This window comes from Hemicordylus capensis, chromosome 1, assembly GCF_027244095.1.
Source record: "Hemicordylus capensis ecotype Gifberg chromosome 1, rHemCap1.1.pri, whole genome shotgun sequence".
NCBI classification, from domain to species: Eukaryota; Metazoa; Chordata; class Lepidosauria; order Squamata; family Cordylidae; genus Hemicordylus; species Hemicordylus capensis.
This window is the reverse complement of record NC_069657.1, coordinates 165,577,205-165,602,263: the sequence shown is the minus strand read 5'-3', so window position 1 is coordinate 165,602,263 and position 25,059 is coordinate 165,577,205. Positions and strand designations below refer to the sequence as shown.

The following is a 25,059-nucleotide window of genomic DNA, read 5'->3' as shown; positions in this document are numbered from 1 at the left end:
CCCCTAAGCCCCTCCAAATTATTTTTTTGACCCTGTCTGGCCTTCCTCCTAAAGTCTCCCTCCTTCTGACCTAGCAGCATGTCTGAGCGCCGTGTGGCGGGCAGGGCTCGCTCAAGGCTGGCAGGCAGAGGTGGGAGAGGCCAGGTGCGGGGTGCGCCTGCGGCACGGGGAGGGAGAGGACGCGGGGAGCCTGAGGACACCCCAGTTCTCCCCATTGGAGAATTCTTTGCTCCGGCCCCATCTTTGGTGCGCAGGATTCAGTTCCCCACGCCTGCTGCCGCCAATCGCGGCAGAGGCAGAGGCACTGTTAGGGCTGTGGCGGGTCCCTCCTCGCCGGCGGCACCAGGTGCTGCTGAGCTACCGCCAGTTGTTGAGGTGGAGGAGACTGTGGAGTTGGAAGAGCAGGTAGAGGGCGGTGAGGACCGTGCGGCTGGCAGCGATGCAGCCAGGTTCTCCCTCCCTCTGGGGCCCCTTCCCCCTATCCTTTCGCCGCTCAGTGGGGCCCCCCCTCGTGAAGCCCGACACTCTGGTGGGGAGCGGTCTGGCGAGGTGGTGGAGGAGAGGCCTGCCTCTCCGATGCCAGTTCAGCCGGGCCCTTCCTCCGCTGTGGAGGGCGGAAGGGGCGGGTTGGGTGGCAGCAGTGGGCAGGCAGCGGCGGCCGCCCCCCCCCTAGGACTGCAGCCACCCTGCGAGAAACGGCCTAGGACGGCGCCCAGGGCGCAGGAGGCCAAGGGCAGTGGTGCATGGGTGCATTTTGAGGTTCCTCAAGATGACCCATTCCACGCCCGCTGTGTCCACTGCAGGATGCTTGTCAGCCGTGGAAGGGACCCTGCGCACCTGGGTACGACGCCTATGTGGAGACACCTAGAGCGTCACCACCCAGGTCTCAGGGGACAGGCTGGCAGCGCTAGTGCGCCTTGTGCATCTGCCACTAGGGCGGGCAGCGGCAGTGTGCCAGCCAGCAGGCAGGCTACACTGCCCGTCCAGCGGTGGACGCAGTCCTCGGGCAGCCAGCGTATTGTTCGCGTGGACCATCATCACCTCACCCGCCTCATAGGGGAGATGATTTCCACCGATGACCAGCCGTTTCAGGTGGTCGAGAACAACGGCTTCCGCCGTATTCTCCAATACCTGGCTCCCGAATACGTCATCCCCTCAAGGACGACGTTCAGCCGGAACGTGGTCCCCTCCCTGTACCGCCGGTGCAGGGAGCTCGTGTCGGCCGAGCTGCGTGCAGCTCCGGCCGGGACAAGCGTGCATTTCACGACTGACCTCTGGACCAGTGTCAGTGGGATGCACGCTTCTTTCCTGGCCCTCACTGCCCACTGGTGGGGACCGGAGAGTGAGGGGACCTCCGCGGGCGATGCTTCCGGGTCCGGCGCGGCTCCCGATGCACTACGGCACAGGTGGGCCGTCCTGCACGTGGAGACGATGGACACGAGGCACACCGCGGAGGAGGTGGCGGCCGTACTCGACCGCCAGATAGAGGAGTGGATTGGCGGGTGTCCACACCTCTCCCGCGGCTTCATTGTCACCGACAATGGAGCCAACGTTACCGCCGCTGTCGAGACAGTCATGGACTGTGTGAACATACGGTGTATGGCACACACGCTCCATCTGACCGTCAGGGACGCCCTTGGCCTTAAGGAGCTGAGGGCGTCCCAGGAGAAGGGGGCCCGCCCCATCGCAGGTGCTGTTGCTGCCACGGCCACGCTTGTGGATAAGTCCCGCAAGCTGGCCGCCCACTTCCACCGCAGCGAGAAGTCCAGGAGACTGCTTCGCCAGAAGCAGGATGACCTTGGCCTTCCTCGCCATCTCATCCCTACGGATGTGGAGACGCGGTGGAACTCCACCTTCCTCCTGTTCCAGCGCCTGTTGGAGCAGGAGAGAGCCCTTGTCGCCCTGGCGAGGGACGAGTCCTTGGATGTCTGCGACTTCTCGAACGCAGAGTGGAAGCAGATGTCCGAGGCGGTGTCGGCACTCGAGCCCTTCCAGCTTGCCACGAAGGGCTTGTGTGGCGACACCACTCCCTTGAGCCAGGCGCTGCCCACAGCTGTTGGTCTCGAGAAGCTGATGGGTGGACTCCATATCTCTCTGACCACGCCAGAGGGTCGTGCTCTGGCTGGGAGGCTGAGGTCTGGGGTTGACAAGCGGCTCGTTGATGTGCTGGGAGACAGGGAGGAGTATGTCCTCGCTTGTCTCTGTCACCCAGCCCTCAAGGGCAATGCCGTGAGTGCCGACGACTTGCCCAGGTGGAAGGGCATCCTGGTCGAGAAGGTTAGGGAGGAGGAGGCCGCTAGGGCCCGCAGAGACCAGGGTGTTGGTAGTGGTGCGGGGGCAGCCCTCGCGGCCCAACCCGCACCCAGCAGCAGCATGGGCGGCCAGCCGGCGTCAGCTTCCCCTTCCCCTCCCTCTTCCCAGTCCAGCAGCGCGGCATCCCAGGCGGCGCCATCGCAGCAGCCATTTGCTACCGACTCGAGATCCGCCCAGTGGTTTCAGCGGTTCTGCTATGGCGCCATGCCTGGTATGCGGGAGGCTCGACCTGCCAGGCCCCCCTCCAGTGCTGAGCAATGCGTTGCGCAGTACTTGGAGGAGCCTGTGGAGGGAGACGGCGTGGACTGCGCACAGTTCTGGGCGAGCCGCCGCCAAGTCTGGCCGGACCTGGCGGTGGTGGCTGTGCGCCTCCTCTCCTGCCCCCCAACCAGTGTCCAGAGCGAGCGGGTGTTTTCACGTGCCGGGGACGTGGTGACACCCTCTCGCTCCCGCTTGGACCCTGGTCTGGTGGAGCAGCTGGTCTTCCTTAAGGTGAACCTCCCCTTGTTGGGCTACCCCAAGCTTGAGTTTGAGACGGGCGAGTGATTACCGTGGGTTGCCCCATGGTTGGTCACCTGCCTGGCTCGACCTCTGCTTATCCCTACCCTCCCCCCTTCCACCTCTAGCTGAGCTGACGTGACAGATGCTGAGCCGTGCCAGCCAGTCGCAGCGTGTAGTGTGCCCACACAGAGATGCAGTTGTAGTAGTAGTTGTAGTGCTGCGACTGGCCAGATGTTTACAATGCCCACGCCCACCTAAAAAGAAACCCAATGCTGACCAGCACAGGCCCTTTATCTATCCACCTGTCAGCATTTGGGGACCTGGCGTGGGCACGGCACACCCCCCCAAAGTAGCACAGCCCACGGAGTACTAGACTTAGCGGCAGCGGCGGGTATACGTTCAAAAATGCAGTGTAGATATGTAAATACTGTATGTAAATAAACATGTAAATAATTTTTTCTTTAAAAACCCCATGTCAAAATCAAGCCTCAAAATTATGCAAAAGAAAGAAAAAAAGGTGACAAAGGGAGAACAAAATGATGAATGCCAAATGAATTGATTTTATTGAAAATGTCACCAGAAATCATGTGTGGGGGGCTTGGTTTACATGGAGAAAATGATTGGGTGATTTTTTGAAATGAAACGAATGAATTATTATCATCTTATGTTCATCTTGATTGTGGTCACTGTTGATGTTGGCTGATGGCAAAAAACCCAAAACCATCAGAATAGCAATGAACTGGCTGCCAACACAACATATTGATTGATAACTGTGCAGGGGGGGAATTGGGTCTGTGTGTGTGTGTGTGTGTGGTGCAGGCTCAGTCTGTCTCTTCCTGTTGTGTGTCTGTCTGTCTGTCTGTGTGAATGGATGCCTAGCACTGTCTCTGTGTGTGGATGCTTTCTGTGTGTAGTGTGGTGTGTGTCTGTCTACATGTTTTTTTCCTCCCCCCTCCAACTCCCTCCATCCTTCCCCTCTCATCCTCTCCCCTTCCTCTTCACCACCTTCCATCCTCCCTCCCTTCCAGCCCACCACCGCCTCAACTGCCCCCAACCCCGGTCTGGCAGATGATGAGAGTCTGGTCTCTCCCACCGAAGCACACACGTGAGCACGTGTGTGCACAAATATGTGGCTGACCAACTCTGAGCCGGACCCTCCCCCCTTCAATCCCCTCTACATCCCTCTCCCCCTCCCCTTTCCTCCCCCCTGCCTCCCAGCCTCCCTCCCTGCCTCCCTCCCCCCTCCTAGCTAGCAGCGCACACATACACACACAAAACACCTGTGGTGGCAAACACCACCAGCACACATGCACTCACACTGGTGCCACCACCTCTGCCTTGGGCCTCTGTGTCCTTGAGCAGATATGTGGTGGTGGACCAGAGAAGCATTTCTTTCCAGCAAGGCAAAAGGCATGCACTCACTGCACACACACACACACACACACACACACGAAGAGGTGAAGACGAGAAGAGGCAACTTCTAGAACCAGCAGCAGCAGGTGAGTGTCGTGTAATTGTGTTGCTTCCCAAGGCCACTGCCCATGCTCAATGCTCAGTCTGCTGAAACTAAAGAACTAGCTACAGTCACCCTTCCTCACATGCAGCTCAGCTCAGCTCAGCTCAGCTGCACAGCACACTGACTAACTAGACACTACAGCTGGTGGTAGAAAAAACAGAAGTCTAGATTCTAGAAGATGTCCTGGTGGATTTTAAACTTTCAAATCTGTGCTAGGATTGCCTCGCCCGCCTCCTCCTCCTCCTCCTCCTCCTCCTGCCTGTAATTGTGCCCTCTCCCCTTGCAGTTGCGCCGTCGTGATGGGTTGGTGATGTGCGTGCGCCGTCTACTTGTTAGCTCTCTCCTCCTCATGTTGGCTGGGCTTGCCAGGCACTGGCTGGCAGCAGCTGTTGGCTGTGTGCTAGGCTCAGGCTGTGGCGCGCGTGACTGGACTGGGAATGTTATTGTAGCGGCAACACTGGTTGTGGTGGTAGCAGTAGTAGCTGTTGTTGTTGCTGGGCTGGTGGCTGCTGGCCTGTGCTGACTCTGCGCACTTGGTCTGGTCTGGTCTGGTCATTGGGATGCAGATGTAGGGTGTGTGTGCATCATCCATGGGGAGCATCAGAGCAGAGCAGAGCAGGTTGGCTGGCTTCTGTCTGTCGGGCCTAGTCAGTGGCAGGCACTGAGTGAGGCGGTGGTTCCTTTGGGCATCACGTCACCCATCATGCAGAGCGGCAGGTCTGCTGCTCTGCTGCTCCGCCTCCTGCTTCTTCTCTGTGTGTGCTGCTCTTGTGCTTAGTGTGCTGCTCCGCTGCTGCTGCTGTGCTGGCAGGCAGCACAGCAGTGGCCTTTTTGTTAGATCAGAGAGTGGGTGTTGTCTCTCTGAGTGTCCTCCTCTTACTTGCTTGGATAGGAGTGGTGGTAGTAGGTAGGCATTAAGATGGACTGACTAGGTGTTACGTGTTAGGGCGCCCAGAGAGAGGGGCCAAAAAGATGGGGTGGCAATTGTTGGGTTGCTCCTAGTATTATTGGTGAATTTCTGAAGAAAATTTTTTTTTCCATTGGCTAGAATGGGGGTTCGGGGCTGCCCCAGACCCGCCTCTGTGGGGTGGCAGCACCGCCAAAGTGGGTCCGGGGCCATGGCAAAAATGCCCTCAGCCCCTCCCAGCAATCCCCGTAGAGATAGGAGTGATGGTTCTGTTGTTTTTCTGAGGTGTTCTGAGTGAGTGTGGATTCTGTGATAGCAAATGAGAGTGGATTCATGGTGTCTCATTGGAAATCTCATAAGCTATCATAGAATCTACACTCAGAATACCTCAGAAAAACAACAGAACCATCACTCCTATCTCTACGGGGATTGCTGGGAGGGACTGAGGGCATTTTTGCCATGGCCCCGGACCCACTTTGGGGGTGCTGCCACCCCACAGAGGTGGGTCTGGGGCAGCCCCGAACCCCCATTCTAGCCAATGGGAAAAAAAATTTTCTTCAGAAATTCACCAATAATACTAGGAGCCACCAATTGCCTTGGGATTTTTGGGGTGGAGGACACCCATGGGTGGCTACCACCCACCCCAGCTTTTTTGCCCCTAAGGGCTCCACATTGTGAGTTATGGGCAAAAATTTATTTTTTGAAAAAAATTTGTAAAAAATCAGAGGAAGGTCCAATCGACTTGAAATTTGGGTGGCAGGTAGAACACAATGTCCCCTTCAAAACCAGCCACTTTTTGTGATCCGAACCGGTTCGGTTCGGATCCGAACCGGTTCGAAGCCGAACCGGACCGGGGGGGTGGTCTGGCAAAACCAAAACCGAACCACCCCGGTCCGGTCCGGACCCGGTTCGGACCCGAACCGAACCGGGAGAACCGGTTTTATGCACATCCCTACCTTCCATATGCAAACCTACACATGATGGGGAAACTAACAGCTGCCGAGCTACTGAGGCATGTGTGTACACCAGAGTGAGACCCCCTTCCAGCCACCTTTCTTCTGAGTCAAAGATGCACTCAGAGAGGCATTTAAAATACAAAGAACAAAAGTGGGGGAAACATTATTCAAAATACTACGGACAGCTTCCATCTGAGGCTCTCTCAGCTTTTAGTTACAGATAAACAAAAGCAATACTCTGGTTACAAGAATACTTCAGAAAGCACCCCAGATTATATTGGGGCAGCACACTTAAAAAATTGTGGTTAGCCAGTTGCAAAGAACCTAGATGTAAAAAAATACAAAAGCACCTTTAAAAAGCTTACAGTCTTTTGCAGTGGCTTAGCTGGATGGGCGCAGGCTTAGCTTAGTTATGTTACAGGTAAAGAATAGAAAGGTTTCAGGGATATGGAAAGCACACAAAAGTCTAATGCATAGTCTGAGTAAACAAACATTTCCTTAGACTAACTTCTAGAAGACCCAAAGCCCTGGCTTCCTTCTTGAACTCACCCAAACCATGGTTGAGGATTCAAGTTTCTTGCCCTCCTGGCTTTCCCCAGACCTGCAGAGAGATTTTCCTGCAGCTCATGGCCTAATCCATCTAATCCACAGAGTCAGGGCTGTGTACAAAATAAGTACAGCATTCGAAATTTATATTTAAAAAAAGATTTTTTAAAAACTTAAAGGGCAAATGTCTGGCGGAAAAGAAGTGTCTTCAATAAGGATTTAAAGGCTGAAAGGGAGGAGGCAGACTGAATCAGGGAGAAGAGTTCTGGAGTAGGGGGGCAGCAACAGATAAAGCCCTTCCACAGACCCTAGTACTATGGACCTTTCTGAGACCAGGGACCAAAAGAAGGGCAACCTGAGAAGATCTCACAGGGCAGGGCAGGACTGGGCAGGGGAGGCGGTACTGAAGGTAAACAGGCTCTAAGCCCTGAAGGCACATATTCTCCTCTCTGCCCTCTCAGCCAGCTTCAACAAAGGAACCCTTCTCTTCCTCCCAACTGCAGTCTAGGTCCCACCCACCTGGTGTGCTGGTTGGCTGATCCCTGGAGTTCACCAGCCTGTCAGTTGGGACAGGGTTCACTTCCAATCAACTCTTTAGAGGAGAGGAGGGGCTGATCAGAGGCTGATCACTGCACATGACTTCTTTCATCTCATCTTTAACATTAATATTACGTTTCAGTTGTTCTATGAACTTTGCTTCCTTGATGTTCCTTATGTCTTATCAAATTCTCTTCAATAGTCAATATTGATACTTTTGTTTTTGTCAAAACAAAGTATTGATACTTTAGTTTTCCATTGTGGTGTTTTTTCATATGTATCATCCATGGTTTTGTTCTACTTTTGTTTTGCTGCATATCAGCCAGATGTTCTTTATATCTTTTCATTAGTGGCCTTCCTGTTTCTCCAATATAGAATGCTGCACATTCCACACATGCAATTGTATATACTACCACCTTCACCTTACACCAATCCTCATCCTCTTCACAGATAGAACAATCCCTCCCTTTACATATATTACCATACAACCTGGATTTAACTAAACATTGTTTTAAAGTTATAGGTGCTGCACAACAAACATTAGCCTTAACTGCATGTCTACTCAAAGTTTCCTGCACCTGCCATGCAAGTCTATCTGTTATAAGAGTTATTTTTACAGCCAGCCATCCTTTCAAAAAGCTTTACACCACTGCTCCTACATAATGGAAGTTTATAACCATTAACTTGAATAAACTCTTCCGCCTTTCCCCTAGATGTCACAATGTGAAATCCAAATTTGTTGGGGCTACATTGAAACTAGGTGGTATAGGAAGCCCATGAAAAGGGAGATTTTAATGAATAGTAATTCAGCACATCCCAAAATTGTAAAGGAGCAGATAGTTAAGAATGTAATACAAAGGGTTATAAGTGTGTCATCTAGGGAAAAGGCTGAAGTGTTGATTCAAGTTTTAAACTTCTATGTAGGAATAGAGGTGTAAAGTTTGTTCATAGAACAATTGTTCAAATTGAAACCTAATATTAATGTTAAAGATGAGAAGAAAGAAGCCATGAGATACATTGGTCACTGAAAGAGTTAATATTAATATCTTCTCTGCAAAAGGTCTGCTGTCACCTCCCTTTCATGTTATTGTCTGTTTGCTGCTTTCATTCTCAGCTTCTGTATTTAAGTGCCTTCAAGCTGGCATGCGAAATGGAGCACTGAGGATGGTGTATTACACCAAAGTGTTTGCTCGGTTTTGTTTTAGCGTACATGTTTTGTGTAAAAATCTGTAAGTTAATTTAATATGTTTTATGCATTAAAGAGGTCATTTTGAAGTTTGTCTTTGGAGCAGTGCAATGCATATTTCATTGCTGGTATATCATCTTATTTGTATAAAGATTGAGGTTTGCTGTAAAAACCTAAATTGGTATTTATTGTAAGACTTTCTGAAAGCCCTGTATAGTCTATAAACAGTCAAACAGTCCTGCTGATTCTCTAGTAGTTGTTTTCATCTCTAATTACCCATTGAGGTTTCAGTTCAAGAAACTTGCATGAGGTTCTAGAATTTCCAAGTAAAGAGGACCTGTCCTCCAGATGTTCAAAATATCTTCTCTCAGAGTTCATGAGAGCATCCCAAGGAACATTAGCCAATGCTGAATCACCACCTACTAAGAGGCAAATGAAACACTTCCCTTCTTGAACTCTCCAACCATCTCCACCTATAAAAACAAGAATAAAAAGTACATGGCATTCAAACAAAGCTATTTCAGGGCTTCAAAGTTCAAAGACATCAATATTTTTGCAAAAACAACTGTCTTTGTTATGAAGATCACAGTCACAACTACCAATGCTGGCCAAGACTAAGAATTTATGAGAGATGAGGATCAGCAGAAGCTTCAACCCACAAGTCCTGAGGAGTGGAAAGTAAATACCTGACCTACATTTTGGAACATTTATTTCCTAGGAGTTTCCATCAAACCTCCTGGTTTATATTCCATGTTTTCAATTGAAAAACCAGATGTCACACAATTCACTGGTGATTATATCACACTGTGAAGATGCCTTGACCACTTCACTTTGTTATTTCCTTCTCACCTTAGCCTTCAAATAGGTGCTCTCCCATACAAAAACCCTTAACATTTTGAATCATATTGTAAATCTATGTTTTTTACTCCCATTTACTTTTTTTCTGAAACAAAGTCATATAAGCCAATATGTTTGCTCTCTGCCAGCCCTCTTTCCCTCCTACTGTCCTTTCTGATGAATCCATAATGTTGGATCATCACATTCATTTCCATGGCAACAGATGCTGATGCCATAAACAGGGGCCTAATTTCAGGATTAAACAGGAGAATAAAACCTGAGTAGTGAAATTCTTATTCAAAGTCAAATTTTAAAAGATAATTTCAAGGTATAGCATGTGGCTTCTTACATAAATGTTATTTTAGTTAAATGCCAAATAGTCCCTTTCTAGAACATTCATCTTTTGTTGCAAAGTTGTTTTGTTTTTGAAGATTCATTATTGAAGATTATTTAATTAGTGATGTGCGGTTCGGTCCGGATCCGGATCGGTTCGTCCCGAACCGGTCCGGATCCGGCGGTTCGATCCCGGACCGAATCGGGCCCTTCTGGGACCGATCCGGACCGAATCCGAGTCGGTTCGGCTCCGAACCGGCTCGGGTTTCCCGAACCGGTTCGGGAGTTCAATTGAGTCTCTGGAGTGTCCCTTTAAAGTTTGAAGTGTGTCCTCCATTTTGTGGCTCATTCCTGAAACTTTTGCTCCTAGCATCCATTTTGTGATGCTATTTTCAGGCATTGTATTGGCTGCGCTATTGATCCTTTGATTGGCCAGAATGAGTCCTTTGGTCTGGTAGGCTGCTTGGCTGTTGCACTGTTGAGAGCTGGCACCCTGTTGGCCGTGGGGGAGTGCAAAGGTGGGGGCTCCCAAAGGAGGGAATTTCAAACCTATATAAACCCAAGCCTCTTCTCTGGAAACTTCTCTTGGCTGCAGTTGTGGGATCATCTCTGAGACCTTGCTTGCTCTTTTGCTGCTGGTGTCTGCTGTGAGTCCCTGCTGACTGTGTGTCACATTAGTGTGTGTCTGTCTCTCTGCTCTCTGTGTGTGTTGTTGTGTGCCACCTTGTCCATCTGCCCTCTGTCTGTCTCTGTCCAAACCTCTTTAATACTTTCCCCTCAACTTTTTCCAACTTTTCCTGTTGTGTGTTTTCTGTTCTCTTCACCCTTTCTCTCTCAACCCTTCTTCCAAAGTTTTGGCTTTCCCTCCTTCCCCCCCCCTCCACCCCCCTCTTCTGCATTGCTTTCCTGTTTTTGTGCCTTGCCTGACTTTTGTTCCACTTTTTGAGTTGCATTCAATTATTGCTTCTGTGTAAATTTATATATTTGCTGATTTTGGTTTTTAATTAATAGCTATTGTTATTGCTGGCTGCCTGTCTGAGTTGTGTTTCTGAGGATTTAGTTTATATTATTGCTGCAATTTGATTCCTTGTGTTCTGATTTTGATTGTTAATTTGTTCCCCTCTGGCCCTGCTCCTAGCTTCCCCCCTCCCTCCCTCCCTCCCACCCAGATAAGATTGTTTCCCTCCTGTGCTGCTGCCTGTTGAGCCTTGCATTCTTTGGATTTCTTTGTGGAATTAGGTTCTGGTTTTGGTTTTGCTCCCTGTGTGTGTCACCCACTCCCCCAGTCCCTCCCCCTGGTAGTTGTAAACCCCCCCCCCCGCCCTGAGACTTTCTGGCTGCCCTTTGGTTTCCTTTTTTTTACTTTGTGTATAGATTGTTTGGATTCAAATTTGATTGTTCCCCTGTGGTCCTGCTCCTAGCTTCCCCCCTCCCTCCCCTCCAGAAACCCACTCCCCCCACTGCCACCTCCTCCTCCACTCCTGCCCTGCCTGCCCCCTCCCACCCAGACTGAGTGTTGTTCCCCATCCTCCCTGGTGCTGCTGCTGCTGCCTGTTGAGTCCTGTCTTAGTTACTTTGGTTTTTTGTGTGAAATCAATTAGCTTCTTTTGGTTCTGGTTTTGCTGTGTGTGTGTCCCATTCCTCCCTGCTGGTTGTTGTTGGTTCCTCTCCCCCCCCCCCAGACTTTCTGCCCATTGTTCCCAGGTGTTGTTTTTTTTTTTTTACCCCAGGCCCCCTGCCACAGACTAGCCCCCAACCACACACACCCTCTCTGCTCCCCCCACCCCACCTCTTTTCCTCCTTGCCCCCGACTCTCTCCACTCACCCCAGGCCCCCTGCCACACACTAGCCCCAACCACACACACCCTCTCTGCTCCCCCACCCCACCTCTTTTCCTCCTTGCCCCCGACTCTCTCCACTTACCCCAGGCCCCCTGCCACACACTAGCCCCCAACCACACACACCCTCTCTGCTCCCCCCACCCCACCTCTTTTCCTCCTTGCCCCCGACTCTCTCCACTCACCCCAGGCCCCCCTGCCACACACTAGCCCCAACTACACACACCCTCTCTGCTCCCCCACCCCACCTCTTTTCCTCCTTGCCCCCGACTCTCTCCACTTACCCCAGGCCCCCTGCCACACACTAGCCCCCAACCACACACACCCTCTCTGCTCCCCCCACCCCACCTCTTTTCCTCCTTGCCCCCGACTCTCTCCACTTACCCCAGGCCCCCTGCCACACACTAGCCCCAACCACACACACCCTCTCTGCTCCCCCCACCCCACCTCTTTTCCTCCTTGCCCCCGACTCTCTCCACTTACCCCAGGCCCCCTGCCACACACTAGCCCCAACCACACACACCCTCTCTGCTCCCCCCACCCCACCTCTTTTCCTCCTTGCCCCCGACTCTCTCCACTTACCCCAGGCCCCCTGCCACACACTAGCCCCAACCACACACACCCTCTCTGCTCCCCCCACCTCTTTGGACCGCTGCTACTGCTGTGTCCTCCCCCCACACCTGAATCCCCCCTCCCTGCTGCGCTGCGCTTCTCCTCTCTCCTCTTTCTCTCTATCATCTCTCTTTCTCCTCTCTCTCTCTTTCTTTTCTCTCTCTCTCCTCTCTTTCTCTTTGTCCCTGCCCCCCCTCTCTTTTCTCTCTCTCTTAGTCTTTTCTCTCTCTGCTCCCCTTCACTTTCCACCTCCTCTCCCACAGCTGCAGCCACACACAGTAGCCTACCCACCTGGCGGCTGCCATCGTTTTTTTTTTCTTTTTATAGTTTTTGGTTGATTTTGTCTCTGCTTGGGGGTGAGTTGAGCGACACAAACAGTGTTGTCTCCTCACTTCTGCCCCTCCATCGTTGTTGAACTACCCCGGTTGCCTGTGTGCCTCGTGCGGCCGCCCTGCTGTGTCTCAGCCCAGGGTGGCTGGCTGGCGGCGGCGAATCCGTGACCAGCAGTGAGCGGCAGGAGAAGGACCGGAAGAAGAGGGGTTAGTGCGTGTGCGATTGTGCACCTTTTGTTGCCCCTTTCTCTCCCTAGCTGGCGGTTTTAAATAGGGACACCCCTATTCTGAAATGCATTTGGGTGTGGGGAGGAGGGAGGGAACCTTGGAGAGGAGATGTACTGTTGTAAAACTTGTGTCTTCATGCCCATGCCCAGTAAAGAAATTGCTGCTGTGTGTTGCGTTGCATTGCATGCGTCTTGCAGGTGGTTTTTGAACAGGTGCCTTCCAGAGTGCTTCCTTGCCTCTGGGGCAGTCTGAGTGGGGTCCAGGGTTCTGATGCGATGCTGCCACTGCTGGGCCCATGCCATGCCAGAGTGCTTCCTTGCCTCTGGGGCAGTCTGAGTGGGGTCCAGGGTTCTGATGCGATGCTGCCACTGCTGGGCCCATGCCATGCCAGAGTGCTTCCTTGCCTCTGGGGCAGTCTGAGTGGGGTCCTGGCTGGGCTCTGATGCTGCCACTACATGCTGGGCCCATGCCATGCCAGAGTGCTTCCTTGCCTCTGGGGCAGTCTGAGTGGGGTCCTGGCTGGGCTCTGATGCTGCCACTACATGCTGGGCCCATGCCATGCCAGAGTGCTTCCTTGCCTCTGGGGCAGTCTGAGTGGGGTCCTGGCTGGGCTCTGATGCTGCCACTACATGCTGGGCCAATACACACGCATGATGATGATCATGATGTTCAATCCATGAGGCTGCCATCAAGTGTTTGCTGCTGCTTGCTTGCCATGGCATTGGGCAGGCAGAGTCACAGAGTGGGTGGGTTCAACCTCTGTGTTGGTGTGACTGGGTTCTGGTTTTGGTTGTGTGCAATTTAGAGTCACTAAATAGGCTGCATTGAGTTTGAACCACCCCCCAGAACCCACACTTTGTGTTCCAGTTCACTAAATAAGGGTTTCCTCCTTTGATCTGCAGGTTCCCAAGCGTTGACTGCATCCCTCCCCCACCCCCGGTAGGTGCTGTGCCCTCCCCCCATCCACTCCCCCCCAAAAAAAAGCTAAAAACTTGCCACCCACACCACAACTACTCCACCCAACTGCCCGTGCCACCCTCCCACACCGGGGTTCCACCCTTTAACCCCCTATTTTTCTAAAAAAAAAACCCTCCCAGACCCATCTCCCCAATTGGCTTGGTGGTTGACTCCCAAATTCAAAAAGGACACCCTCCCCCTCACTTCGATTGGCTTCCCCCCCCATATCAAAAAGTCTTCCTTTCCCCCCCATTGGCTTCCTTTTTTCAAAACAAACTTCCCCCCCGCCGCCTCCAAATCAGCTGCCTTTTTTTTGGCCCCTAAGCCCCTCCAAATTATTTTTTTGACCCTGTCTGGCCTTCCTCCTAAAGTCTCCCTCCTTCTGACCTAGCAGCATGTCTGAGCGCCGTGTGGCGGGCAGGGCTCGCTCAAGGCTGGCAGGCAGAGGTGGGAGAGGCCAGGTGCGGGGTGCGCCTGCGGCACGGGGAGGGAGAGGACGCGGGGAGCCTGAGGACACCCCAGTTCTCCCCATTGGAGAATTCTTTGCTCCGGCCCCATCTTTGGTGCGCAGGATTCAGTTCCCCACGCCTGCTGCCGCCAATCGCGGCAGAGGCAGAGGCACTGTTAGGGCTGTGGCGGGTCCCTCCTCGCCGGCGGCACCAGGTGCTGCTGAGCTACCGCCAGTTGTTGAGGTGGAGGAGACTGTGGAGTTGGAAGAGCAGGTAGAGGGCGGTGAGGACCGTGCGGCTGGCAGCGATGCAGCCAGGTTCTCCCTCCCTCTGGGGCCCCTTCCCCCTATCCTTTCGCCGCTCAGTGGGGCCCCCCCTCGTGAAGCCCGACACTCTGGTGGGGAGCGGTCTGGCGAGGTGGTGGAGGAGAGGCCTGCCTCTCCGATGCCAGTTCAGCCGGGCCCTTCCTCCGCTGTGGAGGGCGGAAGGGGCGGGTTGGGTGGCAGCAGTGGGCAGGCAGCGGCGGCCGCCCCCCCCCTAGGACTGCAGCCACCCTGCGAGAAACGGCCTAGGACGGCGCCCAGGGCGCAGGAGGCCAAGGGCAGTGGTGCATGGGTGCATTTTGAGGTTCCTCAAGATGACCCATTCCACGCCCGCTGTGTCCACTGCAGGATGCTTGTCAGCCGTGGAAGGGACCCTGCGCACCTGGGTACGACGCCTATGTGGAGACACCTAGAGCGTCACCACCCAGGTCTCAGGGGACAGGCTGGCAGCGCTAGTGCGCCTTGTGCATCTGCCACTAGGGCGGGCAGCGGCAGTGTGCCAGCCAGCAGGCAGGCTACACTGCCCGTCCAGCGGTGGACGCAGTCCTCGGGCAGCCAGCGTATTGTTCGCGTGGACCATCATCACCTCACCCGCCTCATAGGGGAGATGATTTCCACCGATGACCAGCCGTTTCAGGTGGTCGAGAACAACGGCTTCCGCCGTATTCTCCAATACCTGGCTCCCGAATACGTCATCCCCTCAAGGACGACGTTCAGCCGGAACGTGGTCCCCTCCCTGTACCGCCGGTGCAGGGAGCTCGTGTCGGCCGAGCTGCGTGCAGCTCCGGCCGGGACAAGCGTGCATTTCACGACTGACCTCTGGACCAGTGTCAGTGGGATGCACGCTTCTTTCCTGGCCCTCACTGCCCACTGGTGGGGACCGGAGAGTGAGGGGACCTCCGCGGGCGATGCTTCCGGGTCCGGCGCGGCTCCCGATGCACTACGGCACAGGTGGGCCGTCCTGCACGTGGAGACGATGGACACGAGGCACACCGCGGAGGAGGTGGCGGCCGTACTCGACCGCCAGATAGAGGAGTGGATTGGCGGGTGTCCACACCTCTCCCGCGGCTTCATTGTCACCGACAATGGAGCCAACGTTACCGCCGCTGTCGAGACAGTCATGGACTGTGTGAACATACGGTGTATGGCACACACGCTCCATCTGACCGTCAGGGACGCCCTTGGCCTTAAGGAGCTGAGGGCGTCCCAGGAGAAGGGGGCCCGCCCCATCGCAGGTGCTGTTGCTGCCACGGCCACGCTTGTGGATAAGTCCCGCAAGCTGGCCGCCCACTTCCACCGCAGCGAGAAGTCCAGGAGACTGCTTCGCCAGAAGCAGGATGACCTTGGCCTTCCTCGCCATCTCATCCCTACGGATGTGGAGACGCGGTGGAACTCCACCTTCCTCCTGTTCCAGCGCCTGTTGGAGCAGGAGAGAGCCCTTGTCGCCCTGGCGAGGGACGAGTCCTTGGATGTCTGCGACTTCTCGAACGCAGAGTGGAAGCAGATGTCCGAGGCGGTGTCGGCACTCGAGCCCTTCCAGCTTGCCACGAAGGGCTTGTGTGGCGACACCACTCCCTTGAGCCAGGCGCTGCCCACAGCTGTTGGTCTCGAGAAGCTGATGGGTGGACTCCATATCTCTCTGACCACGCCAGAGGGTCGTGCTCTGGCTGGGAGGCTGAGGTCTGGGGTTGACAAGCGGCTCGTTGATGTGCTGGGAGACAGGGAGGAGTATGTCCTCGCTTGTCTCTGTCACCCAGCCCTCAAGGGCAATGCCGTGAGTGCCGACGACTTGCCCAGGTGGAAGGGCATCCTGGTCGAGAAGGTTAGGGAGGAGGAGGCCGCTAGGGCCCGCAGAGACCAGGGTGTTGGTAGTGGTGCGGGGGCAGCCCTCGCGGCCCAACCCGCACCCAGCAGCAGCATGGGCGGCCAGCCGGCGTCAGCTTCCCCTTCCCCTCCCTCTTCCCAGTCCAGCAGCGCGGCATCCCAGGCGGCGCCATCGCAGCAGCCATTTGCTACCGACTCGAGATCCGCCCAGTGGTTTCAGCGGTTCTGCTATGGCGCCATGCCTGGTATGCGGGAGGCTCGACCTGCCAGGCCCCCCTCCAGTGCTGAGCAATGCGTTGCGCAGTACTTGGAGGAGCCTGTGGAGGGAGACGGCGTGGACTGCGCACAGTTCTGGGCGAGCCGCCGCCAAGTCTGGCCGGACCTGGCGGTGGTGGCTGTGCGCCTCCTCTCCTGCCCCCCAACCAGTGTCCAGAGCGAGCGGGTGTTTTCACGTGCCGGGGACGTGGTGACACCCTCTCGCTCCCGCTTGGACCCTGGTCTGGTGGAGCAGCTGGTCTTCCTTAAGGTGAACCTCCCCTTGTTGGGCTACCCCAAGCTTGAGTTTGAGACGGGCGAGTGATTACCGTGGGTTGCCCCATGGTTGGTCACCTGCCTGGCTCGACCTCTGCTTATCCCTACCCTCCCCCCTTCCACCTCTAGCTGAGCTGACGTGACAGATGCTGAGCCGTGCCAGCCAGTCGCAGCGTGTAGTGTGCCCACACAGAGATGCAGTTGTAGTAGTAGTTGTAGTGCTGCGACTGGCCAGATGTTTACAATGCCCACGCCCACCTAAAAAGAAACCCAATGCTGACCAGCACAGGCCCTTTATCTATCCACCTGTCAGCATTTGGGGACCTGGCGTGGGCACGGCACACCCCCCCAAAGTAGCACAGCCCACGGAGTACTAGACTTAGCGGCAGCGGCGGGTATACGTTCAAAAATGCAGTGTAGATATGTAAATACTGTATGTAAATAAACATGTAAATAATTTTTTCTTTAAAAACCCCATGTCAAAATCAAGCCTCAAAATTATGCAAAAGAAAGAAAAAAAGGTGACAAAGGGAGAACAAAATGATGAATGCCAAATGAATTGATTTTATTGAAAATGTCACCAGAAATCATGTGTGGGGGGCTTGGTTTACATGGAGAAAATGATTGGGTGATTTTTTGAAATGAAACGAATGAATTATTATCATCTTATGTTCATCTTGATTGTGGTCACTGTTGATGTTGGCTGATGGCAAAAAACCCAAAACCATCAGAATAGCAATGAACTGGCTGCCAACACAACATATTGATTGATAACTGTGCAGGGGGGGAATTGGGTCTGTGTGTGTGTGTGTGTGTGTGGTGCAGGCTCAGTCTGTCTCTTCCTGTTGTGTGTCTGTCTGTCTGTCTGTCTGTGTGAATGGATGCCTAGCACTGTCTCTGTGTGTGGATGCTTTCTGTGTGTAGTGTGGTGTGTGTCTGTCTACATGTTTTTTTCCTCCCCCCTCCAACTCCCTCCATCCTTCCCCTCTCATCCTCTCCCCTTCCTCTTCACCACCTTCCATCCTCCCTCCCTTCCAGCCCACCACCGCCTCAACTGCCCCCAACCCCGGTCTGGCAGATGATGAGAGTCTGGTCTCTCCCACCGAAGCACACACGTGAGCACGTGTGTGCACAAATATGTGGCTGACCAACTCTGAGCCGGACCCTCCCCCCTTCAATCCCCTCTACATCCCTCTCCCCCTCCCCTTTCCTCCCCCCTGCCTCCCAGCCTCCCTCCCTGCCTCCCTCCCCCCTCCTAGCTAGCAGCGCACACATACACACACAAAACACCTGTGGTGGCAAACACCACCAGCACACATGCACTCACACTGGTGCCACCACCTCTGCCTTGGGCCTCTGTGTCCTTGAGCAGATATGTGGTGGTGGACCAGAGAAGCATTTCTTTCCAGCAAGGCAAAAGGCATGCACTCACTGCACACACACACACACACACACACGAAGAGGTGAAGACGAGAAGAGGCAACTTCTAGAACCAGCAGCAGCAGGTGAGTGTCGTGTAATTGTGTTGCTTCCCAAGGCCACTGCCCATGCTCAATGCTCAGTCTGCTGAAACTAAAGAACTAGCTACAGTCACCCTTCCTCACATGCAGCTCAGCTCAGCTCAGCTCAGCTGCACAGCACACTGACTAACTAGACACTACAGCTGGTGGTAGAAAAAACAGAAGTCTAGATTCTAGAAGATGTCCTGGTGGATTTTAAACTTTCAAATCTGTGCTAGGATTGCCTCGCCCGCCTCCTCCTCCTCCTCCTCCTCCTCCTGCCTGTAATTGTGCCCTCTCCCCTTGCAGTTGCGCCGTCGTGATGGGTTGGTGATGTGCGTGCGCCGTCTACTTGTTAGCTCTCTCCTCCTCATGTTGGCTGGGCTTGCCAGGCACTGGCTGGCAGCAGCTGTTGGCTGTGTGCTAGGCTCAGGCTGTGGCGCGCGTGACTGGACTGGGAATGTTATTGTAGCGGCAACACTGGCTGTGGTGGTAGCAGTAGTAGCTGTTGTTGTTGCTGGGCTGGTGGCTGCTGGCCTGTGCTGACTCTGCGCACTTGGTCTGGTCTGGTCTGGTCATTGGGATGCAGATGTAGGGTGTGTGTGCATCATCCATGGGGAGCATCAGAGCAGAGCAGAGCAGGTTGGCTGGCTTCTGTCTGTCGGGCCTAGTCAGTGGCAGGCACTGAGTGAGGCGGTGGTTTCTTTGGGCATCACGTCACCCATCATGCGGAGCAGCAGGTCTGCTGCTCTGCTGCTCCGCCTCCTGCTTCTTCTCTGTGTGTGCTGCTCTTGTGCTTAGTGTGCTGCTCCGCTGCTGCTGCTGTGCTGGCAGGCAGCACAGCTGTGGCCTTTTTGTTAGATCAGAGAGTGGGTGTTGTCTCTCTGAGTGTCCTCCTCTTACTTGCTTGGATAGGAGTGGTGGTAGTAGGTAGGCATTAAGATGGACTGACTAGGTGTTACGTGTTAGGGCGCCCAGAGAGAGGCGCCAAAAAGATGGGGTGGCAATTGTTGGGTTGCTCCTAGTATTATTGGTGAATTTCTGAAGAAAAATTTTTTTTCCATTGGCTAGAATGGGGGTTCGGGGCTGCCCCAGACCCGCCTCTGTGGGGTGGCAGCACCCCCAAAGTGGGTCCGGGGCCATGGCAAAAATGCCCTCAGTCCCTCCCAGCAATCCCCGTAGAGATAGGAGTGATGGTTCTGTTGTTTTTCTGAGGTGTTCTGAGTGAGTGTGGATTCTGTGATAGCAAATGAGAGTGGATTCATGGTGTCTCATTGGAAATCTCATAAGCTATCATAGAATCTACACTCAGAATACCTCAGAAAAACAACAGAACCATCACTCCTATCTCTACGGGGATTGCTGGGAGGGACTGAGGGCATTTTTGCCATGGCCCCGGACCCACTTTGGGGGTGCTGCCACCCCACAGAGGTGGGTCTGGGGCAGACCCGAACCCCCATTCTAGCCAATGGAAAAAAAATTTTTCTTCAGAAATTCACCAATAATACTAGGAGCCACCAATTGCCTTGGGATTTTTGGGGTGGAGGACACCCATGGGTGGCTACCACCCACCCCAGCTTTTTTGCCCCTAAGGGCTCCACATTGTGAGTTATGGGCAAAAATTTATTTTTTGAAAAAAATTTGTAAAAAATCAGAGGAAGGTCCAATCGACTTGAAATTTGGGTGGCAGGTAGAACACAATGTCCCCTTCAAAACCAGCCACTTTTTGTGATCCGAACCGGTTCGGTTCGGATCCGAACCGGTTCGAAACCGAACCGGACCGGGGGGGTGGTCTGGCAAAACCAAAACCGAACCACCCCGGTCCGGTCCGGACCCGGTTCGGACCCGAACCGAACCGGGAGAACCGGTTTTATGCACATCCCTATATTTAATATGCCAGTATTTATCTTCCTTTGGATTATTTCTGATTAGGATAGCCATCTGCTTTTTCTTATCAGCAGATAAAGTAGTTTGAGAGCAAGTTATGCTTGATTATTCTCAGTGATATTTGCATATTTTAGATCTGGTCATGGTTCTAGTTTCATATAAGATTCCTAATGAGAATCCAACATTTATGAAGTCTGTCTGGAGATTTCCAGAATTTACCATATATCTATACTAGACATTTCTCATGATTGCACCATCAGATTTACTGATGATAAACTGATGGGACATTAAAATAACACTGGATTATTTTTAAAGTTCTTTGTGTTAATGTAGAAGTTGTAATCCAGGGTTGGAACCACAATTTTTCCAAAGTGAGATTTAGAAAAAAAAGTTAGGGTTCCTCCAAGAAGGAACTAAAATATGATGATGAATTTCAGGGTTAATCTAAAAGCGAAACTGAAATTATAAGAGAATTTCAGTGTTTCTTCCAAGGAGAAACATCAAAGAATTTTATCTGAGGAATTGTTCACATCCTTAGATAATCTTCTCTGCTGTGTTGCCAAAAACCATACTTTGGGGTCATGCAACACCCCTCTCTACAATCCAGCAAACACACCAAGCTAACAGGCTAAAAGCCCTCATTAAATTTTTCACCCTACACAGCCCCTGGCACATGTCGGTCAGCACAAGAGAGCAAAAAAAACCATGGACAAAAAAAAAAGTGTCTGAACAGACTCTAAACACACTGAAAAACAGTCAAACTGATATAAACTATGTAACAAAGATCACCTTTATGAAATTGCCAAAGTCACCTGGCCAAATGTGGATATACAAGACAGGCATGTCACCAAAACAATGGTAAACCAACACCTTGTCCAATTGTGGTCAAACCACATGAATTGCCAGCCCACAATGAAAACATCTTATAACACATACAAAAATAAATGAACAAGTTCAAAGTAAAAATGCAACATACAAAACCAATAAATATACAGAACAACAAATACAAAAATTGGAGAACTAATAAGTAATATGTAGGTATCCAGGCAAAATCCAAGATGTCTTCAGGATAAGGAATTGTAATGAGTACATGCAGTTCAAGTCATGAGTCCTTGAATCAGAAAAAAGCAAGCAACATGCTCTATGAAATGTTGTAAGTACATACAGTTCAAGTTGTAAGTCCTTGATTCAGAAAAAAGAAAGCAACATACTCTGTGATGACTGTTGGTGGATGACGAATCAAACAAGGGAGAGCACACTACAGCCACCCCAAGATAAGTAGCTGTCTCACAAAGCCCTTCATCAGGGGCTGTTTCCCATTAATACAGGCTGAAATAATAATATGAAATACATGAAACAGTATCTATTAAACAGTAAAACATTACTAATAAAAACCACCAAAAATGAATACAAAAACACTCACATGAAGGTAGAGTAACATTCAAACTTTCCCAAGCATATTAAAGCCTCAAGGTTCACCTTACTGATGAGAGCTCTTCACAGGTTATAAACAAAAAGAATAATTAACCCAAAAGGCTTTTCAGCTGTTCTAAAGAAACCACAAACTTAACTTAAAGGTATAGCCACTCCTAAATACAAAAAAGCTAACCCAGAACTATACCATATTGATCATAAAGCTTAAGTGTAGATACAACCTGTAAGTCATCCCTTCTAGGCTTGTGTGTTTTGATTCAGGTACAAAATGTTTTGTGCCCAAAAATGGCAATTTCAGAGGTTTTGTAACCAAAACAAAATCAAGAATTTTTTTAAAAAGATTTTTGTTTCCAAATCAAAATGACTGTGTTTTGGACAGAATGCTTTGTTCTTCGGAAAAGCATTGCAATTGAAATTGTTTTCTCTGACTCTCTCCACTCCAGCTGAGGCACTGAGTGAGTAGCAGAATATAAGATATGCAGAAAGCTGTTGAGCTTGAATGGTTTAGTTAAGTATGTGTTGTATTCAGTGTGATTGAAATGCAAACTGACCTTGCAAAGGGATTTGGAAGACAGCATTTTGAGACAGAAATACCCAAATATCTTTGGGAACTCAATGCAATTCCAAAGCTCTTGCTAAAAGCCATGGTATAAATTGTGTGGAGAAGCTTTTTGAGAAGCTGGTTAGGAAAGTTCTGAAATTACACAGGTGTTTCTTTCCAAGGGTTTAGAAAGAATCTCTTGACTTGTTCAGGGGTCTTTTGAAGAGCTATTTTGTTATTAATCTGATTTTTATGAGTTATAGTGGTGTCTAAGTTTTGTTGCCCAAGTTGAGCAGTCTAATGTAATTTAGGCCACAATGTAATTTGGTGGGACATGATGTCTAAGCCAGGGGTTCACAACTTTTCCCATTGCAGGGACAGGTCATCCACATGGGACTACAGGAGACAAAAGGAGGGGGGTGGGGAATATACCTGTCAATCTGTTGACATCCCCCGGAATCTTAGTTGCTTCTCTCTTTCTCGTAACCATGATCCATGGTTTTGCACTTTCTTAAATGCAGTGATGATAAATCTCAACAATTCTAAACAGTAGGCTGATTTGTTTGGGCTACGGCTCACTCCACTTCAGTTAAATGAACATTTGAAGCTGTTCCATAGTACCAAGGCAGCTTTATTTTATTTTTTTACATTTTATATCCCGCTCTTCCTACAAGGAGCCCAGAGCGGTGTATTACATACTTAGGTTTCTCCTCACAACAACCCTGTGAAATAAGTTAGGCTGAGAGAAGTGACTGGCCCAGAGTCACCCAGCTAGTATCAGGGCTGAATATGGATTTGAACTCGGGTCTCCCCGGTCCTAGTCCAGCACGCTAACCACTACATCACGCTGGCTCATTGGTCTATCTTGCTATCTCAAATGACCTGTGGTCACTGTTCCATGGGGAGGGACTGTTTTTATTGAAAGATTGCTTGAATCCACAAATGGGTTGTTGTATGTATGTATTTGTTTATTTCGGCCAAAGGCCAGCATAAATACAAGAAAAACAAAGAGAAACAACAACAACAACAACAACAACAACAACAGTAAAATACATAGTATACATAAAACATTATTACCTTCTGATAACGTATACATAACTAATTTCATTCAAATAAAACCGGTTAATCTGAAGTGCACAACCAGGCATCTCGTGCCTCAATCACTCTAAACCAAATCTTCCTTGCTATGAAAATTTTTTTGCTACCCTCCTGTAAGCGTACTTTGCAGTAAGCCGAAAAAAGACCTTGTCCCCATCAAAAGGGCACTTAGAGTTATAATGAGTGAGTAGTGGGGAGAGAAGCTTTCCCCTTAATTCAGTATAAAATCTGCACTTCAGCATCAGATGTTCCGTGGTCTCCACTTCACCATTCTGACAGGGGCATAATCTTTTATCACAGGGCACCTTCCCGAAGCGTCCTTCCAATACCGCCGTATGAAGGCAGTTAAGTCTAGCCACAAATGGGTTGCGCTGCTGTGCTAGTGCCACAGGGACAGGCTCACGCCCACTGCAAAATTCTCAAATAACTGTGCCAAAAATTTAAGTGTCGTTGTTGTTCATCATTCTCTTCACTCTTTCAACTTGTTTATGTGGGGCTTCAGGGGCAAAACAGTGGGTTGGGTGGCAGTGCCCCAAGGGTGGTGCACCCAGATTCCAAATAGGGCAAAGGGCTGATTTCTTAGGAATTTTTAAGGTTTATGCGTCTCTAAGATTTTTCCTCATAGGGAATAATGGAGGTTTCAGCAGCCCCATAACTCCACCTGGGGGGCACTGGAATGGCCCAAAGCGAGTGGTGGTGTAGTGCACAGAGGGTGCCAACCACCCCCCTGGATTGCTAACCCATTGGGGTACTGGGCTTTGTTGTTTCTGAGGTGTTGAGTTTAGATTCTCTGATAGCAAATGAGATTTTTAATGAAAAACCATGAATCCACTCTCATATGCTACTAGAGAATCTACTCTCAGAACACCTCTAGAACAACAAAACCCTGTACTTCATGAGTTGGCAAGCCATGTGGGTGGTTGGCACCCTATGTGCACTACACCGCCACTTGCTCTGGGCCACCCCAGTGCCCCTCAAGTGGAGTTATGGGACTGCAGAAACCTCCATTATACCCTGCGAGGAAAATCTGAAAGACACGTAACTTCATTAATTCTTTAAAAACCAGCCCTTTACCAACTTCCTCTGAAAAAATTGTGGTAGCTTCCTTGTATCAACAGGGCACTACCACCAACCACACTCCACTCTGGCACCCCTTCCCCCCACCCCGCGTGAAGATATACTTTTCCTGAAACCTTCATCATACCCTATGGGGAAAATCTGAAAAACACACAAACTTCAAAAATTCACCAAAAATCAGCAGTTTGCCCTATTCCTTTAAAATTTTTGTGGTAGCTTCCACTCATTGGGCACTATAACTCCCACCCACTCTTTTGACCACATGACCCATTTTTAAATCTGAATTATTCAGATTCAGATTAATTTGGATACAAAACAAAACTGGGGTGATTCGGAAGGCTTATTTTTGGACAAAATACAAAATGGGGTTGATTCGGATTTGGTACAAATCGAAACAGAGAAAATACAAAACACACAACCCCAATCCCTTCAGTTATTGCAACCTCATAGACAAAGTACATGAAACGTCCAAGTTTCATGTTAAGGTCCAAGTTACGGTCCAAGTTTCAAAAGACTGCATAAGGGAATGCCAGACAGATCCTTAGCTTCTATAGGCTCTTTCATAGAAAAGAACTCATACCCTGGGTGGGGGAGTCATGTGCTACAGACAACGCCTTAAGTGCTCAAAGGAGACGAGCATACACGACTATTCCCCACCCTCTTGTTAGCCTGATTGAGTGACTGGTACAGATAAGGGAGGTACACTCATCCATAAACAAAAACTTTGCATCTTTGCACCTGGGATGCCTGAGCTTTGAGGGAATAGGCAAGACATAGAAACCTTTCATCACAGACAC

The 25,059-nt window shown here is 51.1% G+C and overlaps 1 long non-coding RNA gene across 1 annotated transcript; it reads right to left on the bottom strand.

The window, feature by feature from the left end:
* Window positions 1-8,621: 8,621 nt before the first annotated feature.
* Window positions 8,622-21,628, bottom strand: LOC128339774 (uncharacterized). Its single transcript, XR_008313207.1, has 3 exons — window positions 21,536-21,628; window positions 21,324-21,441; window positions 8,622-8,935 (listed from the first exon to the last, which is right to left on the bottom strand). It is a non-coding gene; the product is annotated as an uncharacterized LOC128339774 (long non-coding RNA).
* Between the last annotated feature and the right edge of the window lie 3,431 nt (window positions 21,629-25,059).